The sequence below is a fragment of the Rhinopithecus roxellana genome, chromosome 9, assembly GCF_007565055.1.
Source record: "Rhinopithecus roxellana isolate Shanxi Qingling chromosome 9, ASM756505v1, whole genome shotgun sequence".
In the NCBI taxonomy this organism is placed as follows: Eukaryota; Metazoa; Chordata; class Mammalia; order Primates; family Cercopithecidae; genus Rhinopithecus; species Rhinopithecus roxellana.
Window position 1 is genome coordinate 40161254 of NC_044557.1, and position 24842 is coordinate 40186095.

General features: G+C 44.7%; 1 protein-coding gene across 2 annotated transcripts in view; it reads left to right on the forward strand.

The window, feature by feature from the left end:
• Positions 1-23079: 23079 nt before the first annotated feature.
• The window catches only part of LYN (LYN proto-oncogene, Src family tyrosine kinase), a 139568-nt gene continuing 137805 nt past the window's right edge, over positions 23080-24842 (forward strand). For both annotated transcript variants that reach the window (XM_030937973.1, XM_030937974.1), the window contains exon 1: positions 23080-23798. The gene's annotated coding sequence lies outside the window, so the exon portion shown is untranslated. The remainder of the gene's footprint in view (positions 23799-24842) is intronic.

Here is a 24842-nt window from a genome sequence, read left to right on the forward strand (position 1 = left end):
GGATTATAGGCTTGAGCCACCACGCCTGGCCTAATTAAAAAATTTTTTTTTGCAGAGCTGGGGTCTTGCTATGTTGACCAAGGTGGTCTCAAACTCCTGGACTCAAGTGATTCTCCCACCTTGGCCTCCCAGAACACATTACAAGCATGAGCCACTGCACTAGCCAACAAACTCTTTGTCTCCTGATCTGTTGGCCTCATTATACCTAAATAAATATAAAATCTGGCCAGGTGCAGTTGCTCACACCTGTAATCCCGGCACTTTAGGAGGCTGAGGTGGGAGGATTGCTTGAGTCCAGGAGTTGGAGACCAGCCTGGGCAACATGGCAAAACCCCACCTCTACAAAAAATACAAAAATTAGCCAGGCATGATGGAGCATGCCTTTGAGTCTCAGCTACTCAGGAGGCTGAGGCTAGATCACTTGAGCCTGGGAAGCAGAGGCTGCAGTGAGCCATGATTATGCTACTGCACTCCAGCTTAGGAGACAGAGGGAGACTCTGTCTCTAAATAAATAAATAAATCCTATTTTAAAACACTATCACCCTTTAATACTTTCTCTACAATTTCTACAAAACCACAGAACAAGGATTAAAATTGGGAAATTAACATTCATGTCTTACTTCCATCTAACCTTCAGATACCCTTTAGGTTTTGCTAGTTGTCCCAACCATGTCCTTTAGAGCAATACCTCCAGACCAGAGTCAGGCACTGCATTAAGCGAAGATCTCTTTAGTATCATTTAGACTGGGACAGTTCCTGGGACCTTGACCCTTTGGAAAATTACAGATCAGTTATTTTGCAGAAAGCCCCTCACTCAGGCCTGTCTGATGCTGCTGCTTATGATTGACTCAGGCTCTGCTTCCTTGGTGATGCTGTGTCTTTCTGTGTGTCCTAGAAGATCGTAGCAATACCAATTTGTCTGATTATTTTGACCCCTTGAAATTGATGTCTGCCAGGTTTTTCCACTGAACATTTAACTCTTTTCCCCTTTATAATAAGTATTTTCTGAAGAGAAGCTTTGAAACTAGGTAAGTATTCTGTTCCTCATCAAGCTTCCCATTTAAATGTCAGCACAGGCCAGGCGTGGTGGCTCATGCCTGTAATCCTAGCACTTTGGGAGGCCAAGACGGGCAGATCACTGGAGACCAGGAGTTGAAGACCAGCCTGGGCAACATAGCGAGACACCCCGTCTCTACTGAAAATAAAAATAAAAAAAATTAGCCAGGCATGGTGCTGTGTGCCTGTAGTCCCATCTACTCCAGAGACTGAGGCATGAAAATCACTTGAACCTGGGAGGTAGAGGTTGCAGTGAGCCAAGATCACACCACTGTACTACAGCCTGGGCAACAGAGCAAAACTCTGTCTCCAAATAAATAAATAAATAAACAAATAAATAAATAAATAAATAAATAAATGTAAATGTCGGCGTAGACTTATGGTTTGTATTTTCTTCTGCAGATTACAATCTATTCTAATTTGCTACTTTCATTATTTTATAATTTAACCAAAGCTGGTTAAATTGACCCAGCTTTGGCAAGTGGGAGCTTTTATAGGGCAGCCCTGGTATGCTTTTGGGACTGTTCCCATCATGTTTTGAGCACTCGCTTTCAGCCTCAACAAGGTGTTCCAAGCTTGTCTTGTACCTTCCTGGTCCCAGCCCTAGCATTGGCCTCTTCCCCAGGGAGTCCTGTATCTTCTTCTTTTTTTTTTTTTTTTGAGGCGGAGTCTCGCTCTGTCGCCCGGTCTGGAGTGCAGTGGCCAGATCTCAGCTCACTGCAAGCTCTGCCTCCCGGGTTTACGCCATTCTCCTGCCTCAGCCTCCCGAGTAGCTGGGACTACAGGCGCCCGCCACCTCGCCCGGCTAGTTTTTGTATTTTTAGTAGAGACGGGGTTTCACCGTGTTAGCCAGGATGGTCTCGATCTCCTGACCTCGTGATCCGCCCGTCTCGGCCTCCCAAAGTGCTGGGATTACAGGCTTGAGCCACCGCGCCCGGCCTTTTTTTTTTTTTTTTTGAGACGGAGTCTCGCTCTGTCGCCCAGGCTGGAGTGCAGTGGCCGGATCTCAACTCACTGCAAGCTCCGCCTCCCGGGTTTACGCCATTCTCCTGCCTCAGCCTCCCCAGTAGCTGGGACTACAGGCGCCTGCCACCTCGCCCGGCTAGTTTTTTTTTTTTTTTTTTTTGTATTTTTTAATAGAGACGGGGTTTCACCATGTTAGCCAGTATGGTCTCGATCTCCTGACCTCGTGATCCGCCCGTCTCGGCCTCCCAAAGTGCTGGGATTACAGGCTTGAGCCACCGCGCCCGGCCGAGTCCTGTATCTTCTTAGAAGTCAAGACCTGGGCACTGGTGTTCATTTTGATTGAGGTGCTGCATCTCCTAGGGCCTCCTTGTGAGCAGAGGGAGGGAGTGTCTGTACATGCACAGTTATGGCTCCATCTGTGTATTTCTCCCTAATGTGATTTTTGTCCTGGAAGAAGGACATGATAGGGGAGATGCTGCCACTGGGTTTGGAATCCTGAGCATTGAGTTCTTTCCTGTTTTTTTGTCCGTTTATGGGTCGATTGGCATACTGGTTTCTAGGGCTGCCACATCAAAGTATCACAGACTGGGCCATTTCTCCAAATACGGTCATATTCCAAGGTACTAGGGGTTAGATTTCAACATAGGAATTTTAGTCAGACATTACTCAGCCTATAACATTTGGTTTACCAGAAAAATCAGCACGCAATTTGGCAAAAGTCTATGTGTTCTAAATCAAGAGGATTTAGGCTTAAAAGAAAGAAACAATAACAAAAATTAAGAAACAAGATCATGATTCCCATGCACCCCAGTGAATGGGGAGCCCAGTCTAAACTGTGCAGTGGGCTGAGCTCACCCTCAATTCATGACCTCTTTCCCTTCCAGGACACCCCCAGGCCAGCGGAGGCTTTATTTACCATAGTGTGTATAATGTGGTTATAGTCAACTTATAATGTTAGATTTTACTTTTAGCCAGGCGCAGTAGCTCACGCCTGTAATCCCAGCACACTGGGAGGCTGAAGCAGGCAGATCGCTTGAGCTCAGGAGTTTGAGACGAGCCTGGGCAACTGAAAATAAAAAAAATAGTTGGGCATGGTGGCGCACACCTGTAGTCCCAGTTACTTGGGGGGCTGAGGTGGGAGGATTGCTTGAGCCCAGGAGGTAGAGGCTGCAGTGAGCCATGATCACACCACTGCACTCCAGCCTGGGCAAAAGAGTGAAACCCTGTCTCAAAAAATATAAATAAATAAATAAATAAATAAATAAATAAATTTACTTTTAATATCCTGAAAAGTGTCCTTTTAGAATTTGTTAATTTATTAAAAATTTATTACTTTGACCCTAAAGCTAAGCAGATACAGTACTGAGAGACTTCAAGTTCTCAAAAATTGTCTCTCTTGTTGCACAGTATTGCCAGTTCTACATTTAATCCAAAGTTTCACTTTTTAAAAAACATTTAAACCAGATCAGAAACAACATTTCTTCTTCATTTATTTTCATCTCACTTTTTTTAGAAACTACTATTCAATAGACTGAAACATGTCAGCAACCTCAAAGTCAACCAGAAAGTTATTTTTAGAAAAAAATTATCTTCTAATGAATTTATAGCTTGATTTGATGGTTAACCAGATACTTTGCTTCTTTTCTTTCCTAGTCTCTGTTTTCTCCTTGTGTCACGATGTTTGAAAAAGACCAAAGAATATTCCCTCCCACTTGGGTTTCTGTATCCTAAGGAGGCAATATGCAGGATAGAGAATGTTACCCTATAACATTATGTTACATTATGTTACATAATGTTATAAAGGCAGCTGCAGAGGTGTCTTGTTTGGGGATGTCACCACATTCATTTGCATTTCACAGTGGATAATACAAGTCTGCAAGTGTGTTATTTCATCTTCTGGCCAAGGCTAATTTTTGTTTGTCAGGACAGATTTTTCACAAAGTTTCTGTGCATCAGGTCAGCTGACCAGGCTGGGGGTGGGGTGGGATGGTGGAGTGCTCAGTGGACGAGCTGGGCTGTGAGCTGCACTCCCACCTGCCAGCTGTGTTGTTAGGGGCAAGTTGCTCAATCTCACCTACATTTCATTTCGTCTGCTACAAAACAAGGATCATTTCTACCTGTCAGAGCACTTGGCACACAGCAAACATTCAACAATAACTTCATGTTGAATAAATATGGGAATGAAAAAGAGATAATATGTGCAAATACTTAGGCACCTTGCCTCTAGGATGCACCAACTTCTGCAAGAATACTCATTAGCCAAGCAGAGGAATTGGGATAAAAGACAGGTGAAAAAAAGAAATGTGTGGCAAAATGTATTATTCCTCTGTATAGGTATACAGTGTGTCTCACTCAGTTGAGGCTGCTATAACAAATGACCATATACTGGGAAGTTTAAAAACAACAAAAAGTAATTTCTCACTGTTCTGGAGGCTGAAGGTCTGAGATCAAGGAGTGTCTGAGATCAAAGGTCAGGTTCTGGTAAGGGCCCTCTTCTGGGTTGCAGACTTCAGTCTTCTTGCTGTGTCCTCACTTGGCAGAAAGAGGGAGAGACAGAGCTCTGAGGTCTCTCTCTTTTCTTTTCTTTTCTTTTCTTTTCTTTTCTTCTTTTCTTTCTTTTTTTTTCTGAAGCAAGGTCTTGTTCTGGTTACCCAGGTGGGAGTGCAGTGGCACAATCATGGCTCACTGCAACCTTGACCTCCTGGGCTCAAGCAATCCTCCTGCCTCATTTTATGATTTTTCTTTAGAACCAAGGTCTCACTATGTTGCCCAGGCTGGGCTTGAACTCCTGGGATCAAGCAATCCTTCTGCCTCGGCCTCCCAAAGTACTGGGATTACAGGAGTGAACCACGGCACCTAGTGAGGTTTCTTTCATCAGGGCACTAATCCCATTGATGAGGCCTCCACCCTCATTACCTAATCACCTTCCCAGGCCTCACCTCCTAATACCATTACACTGGGGTTAGGATTTTAATATATGAGCTTTGAGGCAACACAAACATTCAGTCCATAACAATAGGTAAAAGATAAAGTAACTGCTGTAAGAGCATAAGGTAGAAATCGGAGGAACTACAGTCCATTTCCTATGGACAAACACTCCCCTATCCTTACCCTGATACGATAGGTCACACAGCTGTCATTCTTTCTATTTCATTTTGCACATAGGGCTGATGTGGAGTTGTGGAGCCGGGCTCTTTGTTGTGCAGATGTATTTGCATTTCCTCCCCCCATCAGTGAGCCGCCCCTCACCTGCCATGGCTGGAAGACAAAGTCTGAGTGGACAACACTCCACCCAAGATGGGCAGCGAGTGCCATCCCACATGAATAGAAGCACATTTCCTTCCCTTCCGGAGTTCCTCAAGTATGCGTTATGTTGAGAGTATTATTCCATGCAGACTGGAGGCATTCAGACTCTGAGGCTGAGTTAGACACAGTAGGAATGGTTTGAAAGGTTGAAAACAGAATGCAAAGTTCCTTTCTCTACCCAAGTGAAGCATTCCTTGCAAGTCCCTGTATTTTATCCTCTTCCCTTCTACCTCCTCTCCTTCTCCTTGGAGACGTTCCCATGAGCCAAGCTACAGTAAGTCCTTTATGTGTAGTATGTAATTTAATCCTCAGGCCAGTCTTATGAACCCCAACCCCATGAAATCCAAACCCTCAATGCCCAGGAATAGTGCAACGCTAGTGATGTCTCATGACAATTCCGATAATCAGTCCCCTCCCTGCCCCTGCCAGCCACCAGCAGTGACTCTCCACTGCTCATTAAACGGCATGTCAACTCCTTGCCTCGGTATGGAAGACTCTGCACAATCTGGCCTCCCAACTGTCATCTTTATTTTCTAATTTCACCTCAATCCCTTCCCATGGCTGGCCCACTTTTCAAAACTTCTTTCTCAGACATTACACTCCACACACACACACACACACACACACACACACACACACATCCCTACACACATACACTGGTATCTGCATGCACTCAAACCTACATACACTCATATAACACCTCCCACATACATCCTTGCATGCCAACACTCCTGCATACACACAAACACCCTTACACACAACACAGCCCTGCACACACACACCCTTATTCACACAGGTATTCTACACACATCTATCTGTGTGTATATATGTATATATCCCTGTACACACACTCCATACACACAGCTCTGCACACATACCTATATTTGCACACAAAATACCATATACCTACACACATACAAATACCATCCCTACACACCTAAACACGTACTCTACATACACACACATACCTGTACAGATACACACAAACACACACACATACAAATATGCCAATATTTGTTTGCATAAGGATGAAAAATGGAAGAAACTAGGGCCAAATATTATCATTTAACAATCCCAGTGACTAAGGGAAGTCTTTCTTTGTTAAATTGTTGGTTTCTTTTTCTTTTTTTAAGACTTGTTTGGCAATAAATGTACCCTGAAAGGAAAAAGATCGTTTGAGCTAAGGTAATTGGAAAGCATTTATGCAGAAGAGACATTTTAGGCTTCCTAAATAAGATGGTGTAAACCGACATTAAAAAAAACAAGAAAGAGGCTGGGCACAGTCGCTCACATCTGTAATCCCAGCACTTTGGGAGGCCAAGGTGGGCAGATCACTTGAGATCACTAGTTTGAGACCAGCCTGGTCAATAGGTGAAACCCTGTCTCTACTAAAAATAAAAAAATTAGCCAGGTGTGGTGGCATGTGCCTGCAATCCCAGCTACTTGGGAGGCTGAGGCAGGAGAATCCCTTGAACCTGGGAGGTGGAGGTTGCAGTGAGCCGAGATCGTACCACAGCACTTCAGCCTGGGTGACAGAATGAGATTACCTTTCAAAAAAAAAAAAAAAAAAAGAAAGAAAGAAAGAAGAAAGAAAGAAAGAAAGAAAGAAAGAAAGAAGAAAGAAAGAAGAAAGAAAGAAGGAAAGAAAGAAAGAAAGAAAGAAAGAAAGAAAGAAAGAAAGAAAGAAAGAAAGAAAGAAAGAAAGAAAGAAAGAAAGAAAGAAAGGGAATAGGGAAGGGGAGGGGAGAGGGAACGGATGGAAGAGGAGGGGAGGGGAGGGGAGGGGAGGGTAGAAAGCAGCCCAGCACAATGGCTCACACCTGTAATCCCAGCATTTCACAGGAGGATCACTTGAAGTCAGGAGTTTGAGACCAGTCTGGGCAACATAGGGAGACACTGTCTCTACAAAAAAACCAAAACAACAACTGCAAAATAAATTAAATTTAAAGTGAACAAAAATAGCTGGGTGTGGTGGTGCACACCTGTAGTCCCAGCTACTCGGCAGGCTGAGACCAGACGATCGCTTGAGCCTAGGAGTTGGAAGCTGCAGTGAGCTATGTCTGCACCACTGTACTCCAGTCTGGGCAACAGAGCAAGGTCCTGTCTCTGAAAAAAAAAAAGAGGAAGAGAACAGATGTATGTGTTCTTCATTTTTTTTTTTTTTTTTAAGGATTCAGAAAATTGAATGCATGGAATTTGTTTTGCTTTATTTTCTCACAATGAGAAAATAACACATTGCTGTTTTCTCACAATGAGAAAGTGTTGCCATCCCTTTTCATGTGAAGCTTCTCTTATTATTATTAGATTACTGGTGAGTTTTTGCAATGCATCACTTTTGTATGGCTCAAGGCTAAAGAGGTTTTTCAATAGAGTGAGTGCTACCCCGACTTTGCCAAACAATGGTAAAATAAATCAATTTAATCAAGAGACATCTTCCTCATATAATTTATGATCATCTACTTAAGAAGGGGTAATTACCAGAGTTTCTGAGAGTTCTGAGACAAGGCTTGACTGGATGCTGCGTATACTTTCTGAGTTATCATTGCATAGAGTTAACTTCTCACTTCAAAAAGAATTATAGCAGACACCTTTATATTTGGACAAATATATCTTGTTATCCTCAAATCTATGTGTTTAATATTTATGAAGAGAAAAGTACCATGCACAATAAAACCATTTCCGACATGTCAAGTTTTATAGTGAGTCACGGGTCTGTCTACTCAGATAAATGCAACAGGACATCCTGTAGTCGCTATGCAGTTTTTCCAATGCTTCTAATTTTTTCTTTTGGCCCTGCATGAGATGCAAAGGCAACCACACTTTAGCCAAAGACTAAAACATTATAATTATAGTTGCAATTTTGCACAAAAAGAAAGAATTTTAAAGGCACTGTTGAAGGATACTATTTCTGATAAAATTCCTGCAAACTAGACTTTTATTTTAGAGTACAAATCTTCTTTTTACTGATTTTCATACATTTGTACTCTCCCAACCTCTCACTCCCACTCTTTACTATTATTATTATTATTGAGATAGGGTTTCACTCTGTCACCCAGGATGGAGTGCAGCGGCATGATCTCGGCTTACTGCAACCTCTGCCTTCTGGGTTCAAGCAATTCTCCTGCCTCAGCCTCCTGAGTAGCTGGGACTACAGGTGCACACCACCACGCTTGTCTAATTTTTGTATTTTTAATAGAAATGGGGTTGGTTTCACCATGTTGGCCAGGCCGGTCTCGAACTCCTGACCTCAGGTGATCCTCTTGCCTCAGCCTCCCAAAGTGCTGGGATTACAGGAGTGAGCTACCACGGCCAGCTTTACACCCACTCTTGACATTGGTTTTGGCTATTCCTTTTTGTTTTCTTTTTTTTTTTTTTTTTTTTGTGAACAATAAAGCTTTTGAATTCTCCTTTTTGTTTTCAATGGGAAAATAGGTACTTCTCTAAAAAGCGAAAAGGTATATACTTTTGTTTTGGTAACATGTTATTTTACTTAGAGTTCTCATATCAATTTTGAAATGATTTTCTATTTCTTCCCAATAGAATGGTGAGAGAATCATCAGATAAATAAGCAACAGCTTACTGGGCTACCAGTCAAAATGGTAAAGGATTTGCAAGAATAGGACAAAAGTCAGCTAATATGTACAGGAAGAAGAAATAATTAACAAATTAATGAATTATTATTTTGGTTTTGCTTAAAGAATTAAATTTGTGGTTTCTTTAGCTACTGATGATGACAGAGCTTATTAGAAAACACTAACAAATTAGATTGCACTTCACTTTCACAAGTGTTTTCAAATTTCTTAAGCATTTTATTTCATACCAGAAAGTTACATTCACCACTCTAATCCATAGGATAAAGGATGAATGAGTAATCAGTTCACTGTGATTAAACATTTGACTGTAGATATTAATATATTACACAGAGGCAATACAGGAATTGAGAATTATTTTTTCCTGACAAGTACTGGCTGTGTGATATTTGGCAAGTTACTTCTCTGAGCTTTACTTCCTCATCTGTGACCTAGGAATTAACAATACCAATTACAAATCATTGTGTGAGAAGAAAATACAACAACACAGAGCAAGTATTGTGGTTGGCACGTAATGAAAAAAAGCAAGCATGTGGTGACCGGAGGATCATCAGCTCTGGGGTCAAAAAGGCATTGGTGGCTCACGCCTGTATGCCCAGCACTTCAAAAGGCCAAGGTGGTAGGACAGCTTGAGCCCAGGAGCTTGAGACCAGCCTGAGCAACATAGCAAGACCCGGCCTCTACAAAAATTAGTCAGGCATGGTGGCACATGCATGTAGTCCCAGCTACTTAGGAACCTGAGCAGGAGGATTGCTTGAGCCTAGGAGTTGAAGGTTGCAGCGAACCAGTCATCATGTCACTGCACTCCAGCCAGTGCAACAGAGCAAGATCCTGGGTCTCTTTCTCTCTCTCTCTTCTCTCTCTCTTTTTTTTTTTTTTTTTTTTTTGAGACAGCCTGTGTCACCCAGGCTGGAGTGCAGTGGCATGATCACAGCTCACTGCAGCCTCAACCTCCCAGGCTCAAGTAGTTCTCCCACCTCAGCCTCCTGGGTAGCTGGACTGCAGGAGCATGCTAACTTGCCTAGCTAATTTTTTGTATTTTTAGTAGAGACAGGGTTTCACCATGTTGCCCAGGCTGGGATCCTGTCGCTTAAAAAAAAAAAAAAAAAAAAAAGCTGGGGCGGTGACTCACGCCTGTAATCCCAGCACTTTGGGAGGCCGAGGCGATGGATCACGAGGTCAGGAGTTCAAGACCAGCCTGGCCAACATGGTGAAATCCCGTCTCTACTAAAAATGCAAAACTGAGCCAGGCGTGGTGGCACACACCTGTAATCCCAGCTACTCGGGAGGCTGAGACAGGAGAATCGCTTGAATGCAGGAGGCAGAGGTTGCAGTGAGCTGAGATCTCACCATTGCACTCCAGCCTGGGTGACAGGACGAGGCTCTGTCTCAAAAAAAAAAAAAAAAAAAAAAAGGCTATATTCCGTCCCAGAACCACAGATTTCACAGATTTGCTCGTTTACTGATATCAGATGAGGGTATTTTACATCTCTGCACCTCGATTTCTTTATAGTGAGAATAAACATAAAACGAGCACGTGAAGCACCCAGTATCCACCCAGCTGTGGCGGCAGCTGCTGTGTTCCTTCTCCTGTACTTTCTTGGCTCTCTGGTTCTCTAGTTATGACATTAAAGTGAAAAATGGCAACAAAACTTGACTATTTTTATTGGAAAGAAAATAATAAATTGTAGTATTATACAGAGATTATTTCAGTCTGTAAGAGGAATCACAGTATCCCCCCAATTAGATCATAGCTTCATACAGATGAAGCTTATATTAAAAAGAGGTGACATCTAAGAGCTTTGTGTGGCAAATGCAGAATAATTATGTACAGAAAGTGTCTCTGACATTTGTAGCTTCCTTTCTTCCTTTCTTTCCTTCTTTCTTTTCTTTCTTTCTTCTTTCTTTCTTTTTTTTTTTTCAGAGTCTTGCTCTGACACCCAGGCTAGAGTACAGTGTCATGACCTCGGCTCACTGCAACCTCCACTTCCTGGACTCAAGTGATCCTCCCACCTCAGCCACCCGAGTAGCTTGCACTACAGGCCTGTGCCACCACAGCTGGCTAATTTTTCTATTTTTAGTAGACATGGGTTTTGCCATATTGCCCAGCCTGGTCTTGAACTTCTGGGCTTAGGGATCCTCCCACCTCAGCCTCCTGAGTACAAATACTGGGATTACAGACGTGAACCACAGAGCCTGGCTGATATTTGTAGCTTTCACTTATGTCCACTTTATCACCAACCCTATAACTAGTTATTAGCCAATTCAACATTGTTTATGTTGGCTAGGCCACAGTTCGATTAGTACAATGCCAGGCATGCAAAATGTGTAAATTAATGAAAAAGCTGGAAACAATCCAATTTTCTGAAAACATGTAGTGTCTTGGAATTCTCTGCTTCTTGACAGAAGAACTTTGCCAATTACTGCCTTGGACTTAAAACTTAACTGCTCAGAAATTTAGTCTGAAGCCTGCAGCTGTTTCTAATAGAGCCTTCTCAGGGGCTCCCATTTCTTATTCCTGTTTCCATAATTAAGTGACACATATATCATCACACATGAATGTATATGTGTATATCTACATATACATATATAGTATGGCCTCTTTAATTTATTTTAATACATTGTCCTAAAATTTGAATTTTTTCCCCTGAATCTTTGTTTAGCCTAAGGTATTTGATTACCATATAGCTTATTTGATTAGTTCTCAATCATTTCCTGAGCCCATCTCTCTGGGACACCTTTCTCTTAGGGTTGAAAACTGGGTACTGCCAAAGGGATAAGTTAAAATTGAAAAATACTCTCTTACAACTATTTATACTTTATCAGAAATGTGCCTTATTCAGCTATATATTTTAGCAGTATTCTAAGTTTTCAGGTTCAGATCACAAAATGTTCTTAAAGGAACTTTAGAAGATGTCATGTTAGTTTTCTAGTCCCTGTAAGATCTTCTTTTGTTTAGCACAGATATCTAGTTGGAATGGCTCATAAAGGATGGCGGAGGTTTAAGTTTCTTCATCCTGGCAATCTTCTTACCACTGCTTTTGTATGCAGATGCCCCTCAAGTGTTTTTCCTTATTGAAAAGCAGCTTCCGAATTGACCTAAGCAAAATGACTGCTTTATACTGCCCAATTCATTGCTCCAGGGCACAGTGAATCATTTTCTTGGGTAAAATTCCCTGAATTGGCAATGAAAGTCCTCACACTCAGTGTTCCTCTAAGAAGTATAGCATTTGAGACCTGGAGGTTACTACGGATGCCATCCGGACCAACCCCTCCTCTTAAAAATGAGCAAATCTGGGTTTCACAGCTAATACATGGTGGAGCTAGGGCCAGCACTGACATCTTATAATCCCTATACAACATTCTTTTACTCAAAGAAAGGTTATTTTTGTGGCTGACTGACACCCTAGAGGACTTAGGCTTTAATCAATTTATAAAACCATAAAATTACTTTGTAAAATTAATCTTTAATACACTGAAAAATACATTCATCTAACAGACATTCACTGGACATCTTTTGTGCCTGGCACCGAGCCAGGCACAGGAATGTAAAGGTGGGCAAGGATCTGTCCTCAACTTTAAAAGCTCAGGATCCTCTTGGATGTGCCTGTGAAACCCTGACTTGGGATGTGGCCATGTGCCATGTGCATGTGAGGTAAAGAAATGACAGATGAGGTGGTTCGTCTTTGAACGATGGCACAGAGACTGCTGGGAAGCACCCTGATTCTGGCTCAGGAGGCCTGAATTGAGGTGCAGCTTCTCATTCACCAGCTGTGTGACCTTGAGCAAGTCTTATCATTTCATCTGTAAAATGAGGGACAGAGTAGCCACACTGGTGTGGCTTTGAGGGTTAAATGACATACATGTAATGCCCCTTGGATGATACTTATCACACAATAAATGTTAGTTACTTTCTCCCTTGTTGAAAAACTGAGTGGAAATCACATCCACCCTCTCAGCCTTGTGGATTTATCAAGATTATTGAAATAATACCTTCTAAAATAATTTGTAAAATATTAGTCTCTTTTGCCCCAATATTATTACAACCACCATCTTACTCCTTGTTTCTTTCCAGTCCAAGCATTCCAACCACTTAAACAAAATCCACCTGTGCTGCCCCAACCAGCCTTAAAGCCCACCAAGACCAGAAAAAGTAACAGGTAGGAGTTTAAACCAAGTCAGAAGTTGTGTTTCTATGTTCCTGACCGCATCTCTATTGGTCCAGTTAATTTTTCATTTACTAAGCTCCAACACAGATTACATAGTAATTGCATTTCATCTTCAGTCTACTTTTGTCAAGATTGTATTTTTGTTTTGTTTCTCAGGGAGCTTATTCAAAGATTGGCCTATATTTATAATAGAAATAAATTTAGCATTAAGTACAATACTTTTGTACTATGTTGAACCACGCACATTTGCCAATGTTCAATCATTTTTAACTTGTAAAAATGGCAGTGATGGTGCTTGCCCTGAGCCGAATGAGCTGAGTCCCTGAGGCAGTCATCGAAGCTCTTGGAATCTCAGGTTCTCATGCAAAAACAACAGAGCTGGCACGAATGTGTTCCATTCCTGGAGCTTACAAGAAGCAGCCCAGCCCCATTCCCTACATCATAAAGGGCCCTGCTCTGCGTAGGCCCTCCTGTCAGGAGAGGAGTCTGTGGATTTGTGTTCTTCTGGAGCTCACGAGCCTTCTTCCAAGTCCATGCTCTATGCACGACAAACCCCAAAGTCCCTGCCCATGTGTTTGTGGGCTGACCAGGTATTTTGTAGATGAGATTAACATTTAATACAGTAAATATTAAATAAGACAGATTACCCTGCATAACATGGTACAATCCAATCAGCTGAAGGTTTTAAGAGAAAAAGACTGAGGTTCTATGAAGAAGAGGGAATTCTGTCAGTAGACTGCCTCTGAACTTGAGTTGCAACATCAACTGAGCCTTGGGTCCCCAGCCAGCTAGCCTGGCTACTAGATGCCAGACTCACTACCCCCAAAGTCACATGAGTCAATTCCTTAGAATAAATCTCTCTCTTTTGAATAGACAGATAGATACAGAGATATCTCCTATGGATTCTGTTTCTCTGGAGAGCCTTAACTAATACAAAGGTACATTTAAGGCTGGGCAGTGGCTCATGCTTGTAATCCCAGCACTTTGGGAGGCTGAAGCAGGCAGATCACTTGAGCCCAGGAGTTGAAGACTAGCCTGGGCAACATGGTGAAACCCAGTTTCTGCAAAAAATACAAAAATTAGCTGGGCCTAGTGATGTGTGACATGCACCTGTAGTCCCAGCTACTTGGGAGGCTGAGGTGGGAGAATCACTTAAGCCCAGGAGGTTGAGGCCACAGTGAGCAGTGACTGCGCCACTGTACTCCAGCCTGGGTGGTGGGCGTGAGATTCCATCTAAAAAAAAAAAGGGTACATTGTCCAAGTAGAATGATAGACCATATTTTATTTAATATTTTGTCACTTGAAGGCTGGTCGTGATGGCTCATGCCTGTACCCAGCATTTTGGGAGGCCAAGGCGGGTGGATAACCTGAGGTCAGGAGTTCAAGGCCAGCTTGCTAAACATGGTGAAACCCCATCTCTACTAAAAATACAAAAATTAGCAGGACATAGTGGTAGGCGTCTGTAATCCCAGCGACTGGGGAAGCTGAAGCAGGAGAATCGAACGCAGGTGGCGGAGGTTGCAGTGAGCTGAGATCATGCAGAGTGAAACTCCGTCTCAAAAAATAAAACAAAAAACAAAACAAAAAAACAAAAAAGAACAACAACAACAACAAAACTTTTGTCACTTGATATACATAGATGAGACACATGGTATTTGGACCTCCATTTTCACTCTCACAAATTGCCCGCAAGTATTAGGGTTGAGCCTGAATATTCCTACAGTTCCCACTTTATGGAATACACAGGACCTATGTATGAGTGCTCTCAAGGTAGCTAACATCCCAGAAAGCTCCAGAAGAATCTGTACAATGGAAGGAGATAAGGAGAGGGAGCGTGGCAGCAGAGTAGAAAGGCCACAGGCCTAGCCAGTTAAGCCCACAGTCAGATCTTGACTCGATCACTCACTAGCTGTGAGTAACCTGTATGATCTTGTGAAACTTTCTTAACCCTTCTGTGATTCAGTTGCATTGAAAGTAAGACACGGTTAATAGCATGTTCCACAAAGACTACTGTGAGAATTATGTGTGTGTATAAAATGTACAGAAGTGACTTGCCCAGCCCCTGAGGCAGACTGAAGACTCAATCACCATTAGCACGTTTTTCACCACAAACCAAGCAAAATATTGCCTCTCTAGGTTCCAACACAGTAGGCGTTTCCCCTTACACCATGCTAACCTTTCATTTAGCAAACTCGCTCTGAGTGCCTTCTGCTTATGTGCACTGCACTGAATGCTTAGGGTAACAAACAATAATCAAAACGAAACCAAACAGACAGGCCCAGATCCTCATTCAGGAGTTCACCATCTGGTATTAAGAACTCTGTGTAGATAAATAACAATACTAGAATAAAGGTATAAACTGACAAGTGTCAACAAGAACTAGACATCACTTTCCATGAGATCCTTCCTTCCTTCCTTCCTTCCTTCCTTCCTTCCTTCCTTCCTTCCTTCCTTCCCTCCTTCCTTCTCTCTCTCTTTCTTTCTCTCTCTCTTTTTTTTTTTTTTGAATCAGAGTCTCGCTGTGTCACCCAGGCTGGAGTGCAGTGGCATGATCTCGGCTCATTGCAACCTCTGCCTCTCGGGTTCAAGCGATTCTCCTACCTCAGCCTCCTGAGTAGCTGGGATTACAGGCATGTGCCACCAAGTCCGACTAAGTTTTGTATTTTTTAGTAGAGATGGGGTTTCACCATGTTGGCCAGACTGGTCTCAAACTCCTGACCTCAAGTGATCCACCTGCCTCGGCCTCCCAAAATGGTGGGATTATAGTTGTGAGCCACAGCGCCCGGCCTTTTGTATTTTTTGTAGAGATGGAGTTTTGCCATATTGCCGAGGCTGGTCTCCAATTCCTGAGCTCAAGGAATCCTCCTGCCTCTCCCTCCCAAAGTGCTGAGATTACAGGTGTAAGTCATTGTGCCTGACCTTTCTGTGGGATTTCAAGGAAGGAAGAGATGTGCTGTGTCTGCAGAAGGCCTCCTTGGTGAGGTGGCATTTACACTGTTCTTGAAAGATGGGTAAGACCCAGCTGTGTGAGGATGGAGGTCAAGAAAGGCAGAGAGTGAAAACAAAGGCATAAAGGTGTCTATTGTTGTGGCCTGAGCCACCCCAAAATACTCTCAATATTGTGTATACTCATAATATTAGTCAACCTCCTACTCCTCCTTCCACCTCATCCTCTACCTCACTCCATCACTTTTCTCCTTAGATTGGGAACAATGGGTCACTTGGCTGCCTTCCCAGCACCTGTGCGAGCTAGCTGTGGCTCATTTTATAGATGAGCAAACAGGGTCCTGTTGAGTATAGTTTTTCCAGTAATCACAGGTACAGAAAGAACCTCTTCTGACATCCTTGGGTCATGTAAGCAAGCAATTCAGGTTCAAAATCATATTAGTTCAGTCAAAACTCTCTTGCTGGGTTGGAAGGCAAATGAATATAGCTCCCTTTCTGACTTTATGAGTGCAAGTTTTTCCATTTGTAATTTTGCATCCTGTCCACAATCTGATCTGAAGAATCCCTAACTAAGAACCAAATACTATACGTCATAGGACAGTTGTATTTTTAGGATAGTAGTATTCTTGGAGATTAACAGTAACTAATCAAGATAAACAGGACTTCCGAGGAGCAGACACACATAAACCATTCAGATCAATGAAAGGACATGCCCAGAGTCAGAGAAAACCACAGCCCACCCTGGAATAAGCTTTACCTTGTAGAGGGTAGCTGAGATTTTACTGAGTCACCTGGAGCAATGCTCTGCATTTTCTGGACTTTTTTGGAGGTGGAAGTAAGAAATGGAAAGTGACTATAATGAAGCCATCAGGGTGTCCTTAGCACTGTTGCTGGGCACATGATGTTATGGGTCTGGGAAATCCAGCCAACGAGGTTCATATTAAAGCATACCTACACCTCTTTACCCATAATTCAAGCTGTCTTATGGGGTATGAACATCCAGCATTTCTCAATTTAGTTTAGGGTGACGGTGAAACAACAACCAGCTTGGTGGCTCTGAGAGGTCTCTATCGATTTCTGTGAAATATCTCGTCTTACAGCAATGCTGGCCACATACAAGAAGTGGTAATAACTACATCATGCTATGAGGCTTAAGAACTAGGAGGGATTCAGTCAATGCCTCCGACCAAGCCAAAAACTAGAAGCAGCATTTGAAGTCTATTCAGAGGCAACATACATAGACAGGCTGGGTGCAATGGTGCATGCCTATAATCCCAGCATTTTGGAAGGCCAAGACAGGTGGATCATTTAAGGTCAGGAGTTAGAGACCAGCCTGGCCAACATGGTGAAACCCCATCTGTATTAAAAATACAAAAAATAGCTGTGTATGGTGGTGCATGTCTGTCATCCCAGCTACTCATGAGACTGAGGCTGGAGAGTCACTTGAGCCTGAGAGGTGAGGTGAGGGTTACAGAGAGCCAAGAGCACTCCAACCTGGGTAACAGAGTGAGACTCCATCTCAAAAACAAACAAACACACACATACACACACACACACACACACACAAAACCCCATAGACAGAAACTGAACATCCAAGATGGCTACCAAACCAGACGCATACATACATGAAAACAATACAACATCAAACAAGGCAGACGATGTTACCAGAACATAAAATCATTATCAATATTACACAAACATCCTCATCTGGCTCCATCATCATCTGATGGCTGTTACCAAACTGCTTTTGTATAATTGAATATGGGACCCCATCTTGTTCCTGGCACACAGGAGGTGATGAGTGAATGGAAACATGTCGGCTCACATGGTCAAGGAATACATGAGAGGCAATGGTCCTGACTGGACCCTAAAAGGTCCCTGATAGTTCATCATGAAAGGTTACTTTGGACAAGCTCCATCCCCATAGAGTGATGTAAAGCTCAATGAAGGAGGCTGGGTTTGCCCTCATGCTGGGAAAGGAGTGTAGGCACCCACATGTGTCACTTCCATGCTCACAATTTAAACTATTTTGCTGTCAGCCAGGTGCAGTGGCTCACACTTGTAATCCTAGCACTTTGGGAGGCCAAGGCGGGCAGATCACCTGAGGTTAGGAGTTTGAGATCAGCCTGACCAACATGGTAAAACCCTGTCTCACTAAAGATAAAAAATTAGCCAGGAATGGTGGCGCACACCTGTAATCCCAGCTACTTGGGAGGCTGAGGCAGGAGAATTGCTTGAACCTGGGAGGCAGAAGTTGCAGTGAGCTGAGATCATGCCATTGCACTCCAGCCTGGGCAAAAAGAGTGAAACTCCATCTCAAAAAATAATAATTGTAATCCCAGCACTTTGGGACGCCAAGGCAGGCGGGTCACAAGGTCTGGAGTTAGAGATCATCCTGGCTAACATGGTGAAATCCTGTCTCTACTGAAAATACAAAAAAATTAGCCTGGGCGTGGTGGCACACATCTGTAATCCCAGCTCCTTGGGAGGCTGAGGCAGGAGAATTGCTTGAACCCGAGAAGCGGAGGTTGTGGTGAGCCGAGATCGTGCCATTGCACTCCAGTCTGGGTGACAGAGTGAGACTCTAAATAAATAAATAAATATAAATAAAACACACGTGCGTGCACACACACATACAAAACAAAACAAAACAAAACCCCACTATTTTTCTGTGATGCCTATGCCAGTGGCCAAGGCAGCAGCACATCAGCGAGCACAGTTCCAGGAGCTCTGCTAGTGCCAGATGGCAGTGATGCATGACATTCCTGCCCATTCTCAGCTGTCTTGCCGTGTATGAACATTCAGCATTTCTGAATTTAGTTTAGGGTGATGATGAAACAACGGCCAGCTTGGTGGCTCTGAGAAGTCTCTATTCACATTAATAGCTGTGTTTTCTGCTTGACAGCTGGTCCCAGGTGCAGCTTTCAGCAAATCCATCACCTGGGTATATGAGTTGGGACAAAAACACACTTAGCCCCTTCGTGGAGATTGACCTTGACATCACTGTGCGACAAGGAGCTTTGTGAGACTGGGTTCAGCTCAAAAAGTTGCCAAACCTACTTGACCATAAATACTTTCTCCATGTAATACCTGTTAATAATGGATAAGCATTTAAAAAAAAATCTGCCTTGTGGCAATTTATGTATAAATAAAATTTTATACAGTTGTTAAAATTTTTTTGTAGCCTAAAATAATTCTTAGCAATTTTTCTGCTTTTCTTTATTAATTTCCTTGTATCTATAATCACTTGTGCTACAGTCACCCATTTTCCCCAGTAATACAGGTTTAATATTCTCAATCCTTACCACTTTACCCTGACACATAGGCACATATCCTGGCTACTTTTTTTGTTGTTGTTGGAAACTGAGTCTCACTCTGTTGTCTAGGCTGGAGTGCAGTGGCGTGATCTCAGCTCACTGCAACCTCCGACTCCTGGGTTCAAGCAGTTCTCTTGCCTCAGCCTCCCGAGTAACTGGGACTACAGGTGTGAGCCAACACACCCAGCTAATTTTTGTATTTTTAGTAGAGACAGGGTTCACCATGTTGGCCAGGCTGGTCTCAAACTCCTGACCTCAGGTGATCCACCCGCGTCAGGCTCCCAAAGTGCTGGGATTACAGGTGTGAGCCACTGCGCCCAGCCACATGCTACTCTCTTAAAGACAGAGGAGCGGCCGGGCGCGGTGGCTCAAGCCTGTAATCCCAGCACTTTGGGAGGCCGAGACGGGCGGATCACGAGGTCAGGAGATCGAGACCATCCTGGCTAACATGGTGAAACCCCGTCTCTACTAAAAAAATACAAAAAATTAGCCGGGCGAGATGGCGGGCGCCTGTAGTCCCAGCTACTCGGGAGGCTGAGGCGAGAGAATGGCGTAAACCCGGGAGGCGGAGCTTGCAGTGAGCTGAGATCCGGCCACTGCACTCCAGCCTGGGCGACAGAGCGAGACTCCGTCTCAAAAAAAAAAAAAAAAAAAAAAAAAAAAGACAGAGGAGCTGGGCGTGTGAGGGCTTGAGGAAGGTGGACATTGTTCAGAGAGGTGAGCTCCAGGCTAGGGGAGGGCAGAGCACACTCCACCAGTGGTTCCCAAACTTGGCTGCTCATTGGAACCACCTGGCAAGGTTTTCAGTCTCTGATAATTGGGGCTCCCCTCACCATCCCCATCCCCCAAAAACTGGTCTAGGTAGAGCCTGGGCATGGAGATCTTTTAGCAGCTCAGGTGATTCTAATGTGCCGCCAGGGTTGAGCACCATTACTCTGTATTATTTGTTACTTGGTAGTTAGGTCTGTGGCTAAGTTTGCAAGAGTTGGATGTAAGAAGAGTAGAAGAGGCAGCAGAGGCAACCCACACAGTGGCAGTGGGATGGGTTGCAGCACAGATGATTTGGTGGACCGACATGAACAGGTGAGCAGCATGACCAGTCGTGGCCTTAAGCGCCATGACCACGCCTGAGATGATGATGGCGGTGCTAATGAAGAAGTTCCTAGGGGTCAGATATTTCATTTTCCCACAATGGATGATGGGATGCTCTTGTATGCTGTCGTGTCCCATTATTTGTGGTAGTTACGTTCTATAGTCACTGTGAACACTGCATTAGCGAATACCGAGTCACTGCTTCTTAGGTTCCTGTGAGTCTCTGGACACAACATTTTCATTACATTATGATTAATACATAACCATACATGGTGTGTGTTTCTGTTTAATGGACACCTTATTTAATATATGGCTGATTCATTACATTGAGTTCACAGTCAATAGCATAGTAGCTCCTGCCTGCAGGACGGTTCTCCAGCGGGCACACCACAGCCTCTGGTGCTTAGCAACAACAGATAGCACTTCAGTAAGCTCTATGCTTGGGGCCATTTATTTTTTATTTTTATTTTTTTTTTATGGGGAGGGAGGTCTCACGATATTGACCAGGCTGGTCTTGAACTCCTGAGCTCAAGCAATCCTCCCACCTCGGCCTCCCAAAGTGCTGGGATTACAGGCATGAGCCACTGCGCCTGGTCACTTGGGGGCCATTTTAAACAGCAAAATCACCAACGAAAAGCACAGAAGTGTGGAAAGCATAAACTAAATGGACAGCAAAAAGGATACAAGAAGGCAGAGAATCGCCTTGTCCCACCATAGCTGGGAGGGTGTGTGGGGGGCAAATCAAGATTTTTACTGCTCTGGGATGTGCGTGGCTATGAGTGACTGGGAAAACACCTCGAGCACTGATTTTAGGGTTACAAATAAATTTTAGCAAGTAGATAAGTTCACAAACATGGTATCTGCAAAAATGAGGATACACTGTACATAATATATTTCCAATACTTCCTTCTCTTGTCCCAACCATGGTATTCCTTCCTTTCTTCAAAGGCCCACCTACTCTGTCAAGGAGCCTTAGTTGATTTGCACCCTGCCTCTGATCACTGTCTTCTGTGCTCAATTGAGAGAAAACCGGTGAGATAAATCAGTCAATCAATCAATTAACTAATCAATCAATATTAATGAAGTATTTTAAATAACCCAACACAATTTCTGGGAGGTGCTTAGTATAATTTGTTGCTAAGCATAGTTTCTGGAATAAATATAAAAAGCAGTGCCTTCCCAAAAGGAGTTTACCAGTAGTTGAGGAGAAAAGGCTAAGATGGGCAAACAATGCTTAAAATTACCTAGGTCTAGCTTAAAAGAATGTTGCACACCATAAATGCTACAGATGCTTTAAAAAGTTGCCTATCAATAGGAGCTTTAAATAAAACTTTCCTGAGAAATAGAACTTTCATGGGACATTAAGAAGGAAAGACAGATACGGAGAATGATCGAATGAAGTATTCAGCAAGTATAAATGTAGCCTAAGAAGTGGAAATTAGCATCGTATTGTTTTTTTCCAAATAAGAATGAAGAGATGAACTTAGCGAGGACACTTTTGTGAGGAGTTAGGGAGTTGGGGAGCTGGGTGCAAGCTCAGGTCTGCCTGATGATGCTTTGTTCCTTCCCCTGAGAGATGTTTTACCAAAAACACTGACAGATATTCCTGATAGATTAACCAATACCAAACGTTTTGAAACCTATTCTTATTAGCCACACACGTTTAGCCAGGATCTGAAGGATTCCTCAGTAGCAGCAGATACTTTAATGTAGGGTGAATATATTTGAGAGGTCATTCTTAAGAAAAGTCCAGGCAAGAGGCCCTCAGGTAGTGAATTATTCCATAGGATTCTTTGTTTTTTCTTTTTCTTTTCTTTTTTTTTTTCATTTTTCTATTTTTCTCCATAGGATTCTTGACAGGTTTCAATCACACACCTTCCCACGGGTAATCCACTCCTTCTCTTCAGCAGTAAACTAACGACTACCTACCAGTGAACATCACAGGTATAAACCACCTTTCTTTTTTTCTTTTCAGGAATTAGTATGCAAACTTTAGTATTCCTTTCCTAGTAACAAATGACTGCTGTATCAGATTGTGTCACAAGGCAGCTGCTTTGACTTACTGCTCTGCAGCTGGGGCCAGCCTCTTCAGAACATTGTTAATGAGAGAAAGGAAGTGCTTTGGGCACTTCTGGCCCATCAGGCCCTCTGTAAATGTTTGCTATTAATGCAAAGACCAAGTCTCCCACAGTATTCAATTTGTTTCCTTGTAAATTTTTCAAGGTACTGCAATGCTGGGATCCCAGTGAACAGAATCTGGCGTAGAAGAAGTGGGTATCCACTGACCGCGCCTAATCTTACATCTTGGATTTGTAAGTGGCATTTACTGAGTTGAACATGAGCTTAAGCACGCGGTCACACATTCTTTCAGCAAACACTGGTCAGGCACCTGCTACGTGCAAGCACTGCCCTACATGCTGGGATGCTGCTGTAGTAGGAATGAAATAACGCCAGCATTCCTGCATGTGGGCAGTGCGTGTCCTGTACAGAAAGGTACACGAGATAGGCATCCTTACATCCATTGTCCTGGGAGGAAACTGAGGCTTTGAGAAACGGAGAACTTGCCGGGCCCTTTGACTCCATGTCATCCCCTCCCACATCAATGCCCTGAACAGCCTCCTGTACACCTTTAAGGAACTTACTTCGTAATGATTATTAAGAACTCAACGAGACCCCGAACATCACCTCGGCATATCGCGCCCGTCCTTTCTCTAGAGAACCCCAAATGTTAGAAGGCATCAGAGCGCACCTCCTCCGCTCTCGGGGGCACCCCCTTCCTAATACCTTGGGGATAGGTCGGAAGGAAAGGAAAGGAGACGCGAGAGGTATCATCGATGTGCCTGCGAAGCCCAGGCTCCTCCGGAGATCCTTCCCTACAGTAGAAGGCTGGCCCAGGCTGTTCCACTCCCCGGAGCTGCAGACTGAGTCGCCAGGTTTCTGTGCCTTCAAAGCCCTGCGCGACGGCCACACCAAACACCCAAACCTTGGGCAGGGACCAAACGGTCACTTCCCCGCCCTCCGGGCTCAATATGCAAATCCGAGCACCAGGAAGTAGCCGGGACCTCTCGACCGAGCCCAGAGACAGCCAGTTCCTCTCCCGCCGCGCCGGGCCGCGCTGCCGCTCGCTCCCCGGCCGTGGCGCCTCCGGGCCCGACGCGCTGCAGCCTCCAGCCCGCGGCAAGCGGGGCGGCCGCTCCAACCCCGGCCCAGCGCCAGCAGCCCCTCGCCGCGCGTCCCGCATTCCCGGCCAGCAGCCTCCCTCTACGCAGGTCCTGCTGGGCCGCCCCGTCGCGCCCCCTGCTCTGAACTCAAGTCACCGTGGAGCTCCGCCGCCCCGAAACTTTCACCGCGAGCGGGTGAGTCCTCCGCGCGAACCCAAGTGTGGGCGCGGGCACGCGGGCAGTGGGTGCAGGGGCCGCGGCTGTGCCACCAGCCAGAGTCCCGGGCGCAGGGTCGACTCGGGGCCGGGGGCATCGGCGCGGCCCGCGGCGGCTTCCTGGCCGCACAGCCTCCGGGCCCCGGCGGCGAAGGCTCTCAGATGTCTTCAGCCGGCTGGTGACCCGGCCCGGGGGAGCCAGGGTGCGGGGACCGAGGCTCCGCAGGTGTCAGCGGCGGAGCCGCGCAGGGGAGCGGTGGGAGGTGCGGGCGCGGGGGCGGGCTCACCGCGGGTCCTTCCCGGCGAGGACCCGAGGGCCGGCTGCTGTCCCCGCTCTGGCCGCTCCTCGCTCACGGCGGCGAAGCCCCTGCCCTTGCGGAGCGGGCGCGCGGCGGGGATACTGGAGAGAACTCCTCGGATTGTGCAATCTGGTTTCCCCTCTGGACCCTGGGTACCCTGGAAGTGGGAGATGGGGCTCGGCCGGCGCCCTCTCGAGGCCCGCGGACAGCTGCCCTCCCTGGTGGCCTGGGGCAGGAGCGTGACGTCGAGGGTCTGCGGCGGAGGCTGGAGCTCACCCTCCCGCTGTGGCGCCTCTCGGCCTGCCGAGGAGCAGTCCGGTGCTTTTGCCGGCTGAGAGGAAGCGAGAGTTATTTTAAGAATTCAGGGGTTGCCCTTCCTTCGCCTTGGGGGAAGGGCGTAAGAGTCAATTCCCACTTTCCTGCATTCTCTGGGCCCATGGTGGCATCTTTTGCTTGCGGTGCATTCGTAACTTTCCAACAGCCTGCCTGTCGTGTGAACTAGTGGTTGTATCTTCATTTCTTTGTATATCCGTGTGTGTTAATTATCCCAAATTCGCCCTTCTTCGCTGGCTCAGAATCCAGGCCTTGCACTTTTCTGGCTGTATATTTAGGGGACCGATTATTGAAATTCCCTGTTTGAGTTTCTTCATCTTTGAGAGAGCATATATACCTCAGGGACTGTTTAGTACCACAGAGCCCCTAGTACATACCAAACATTTCATAAA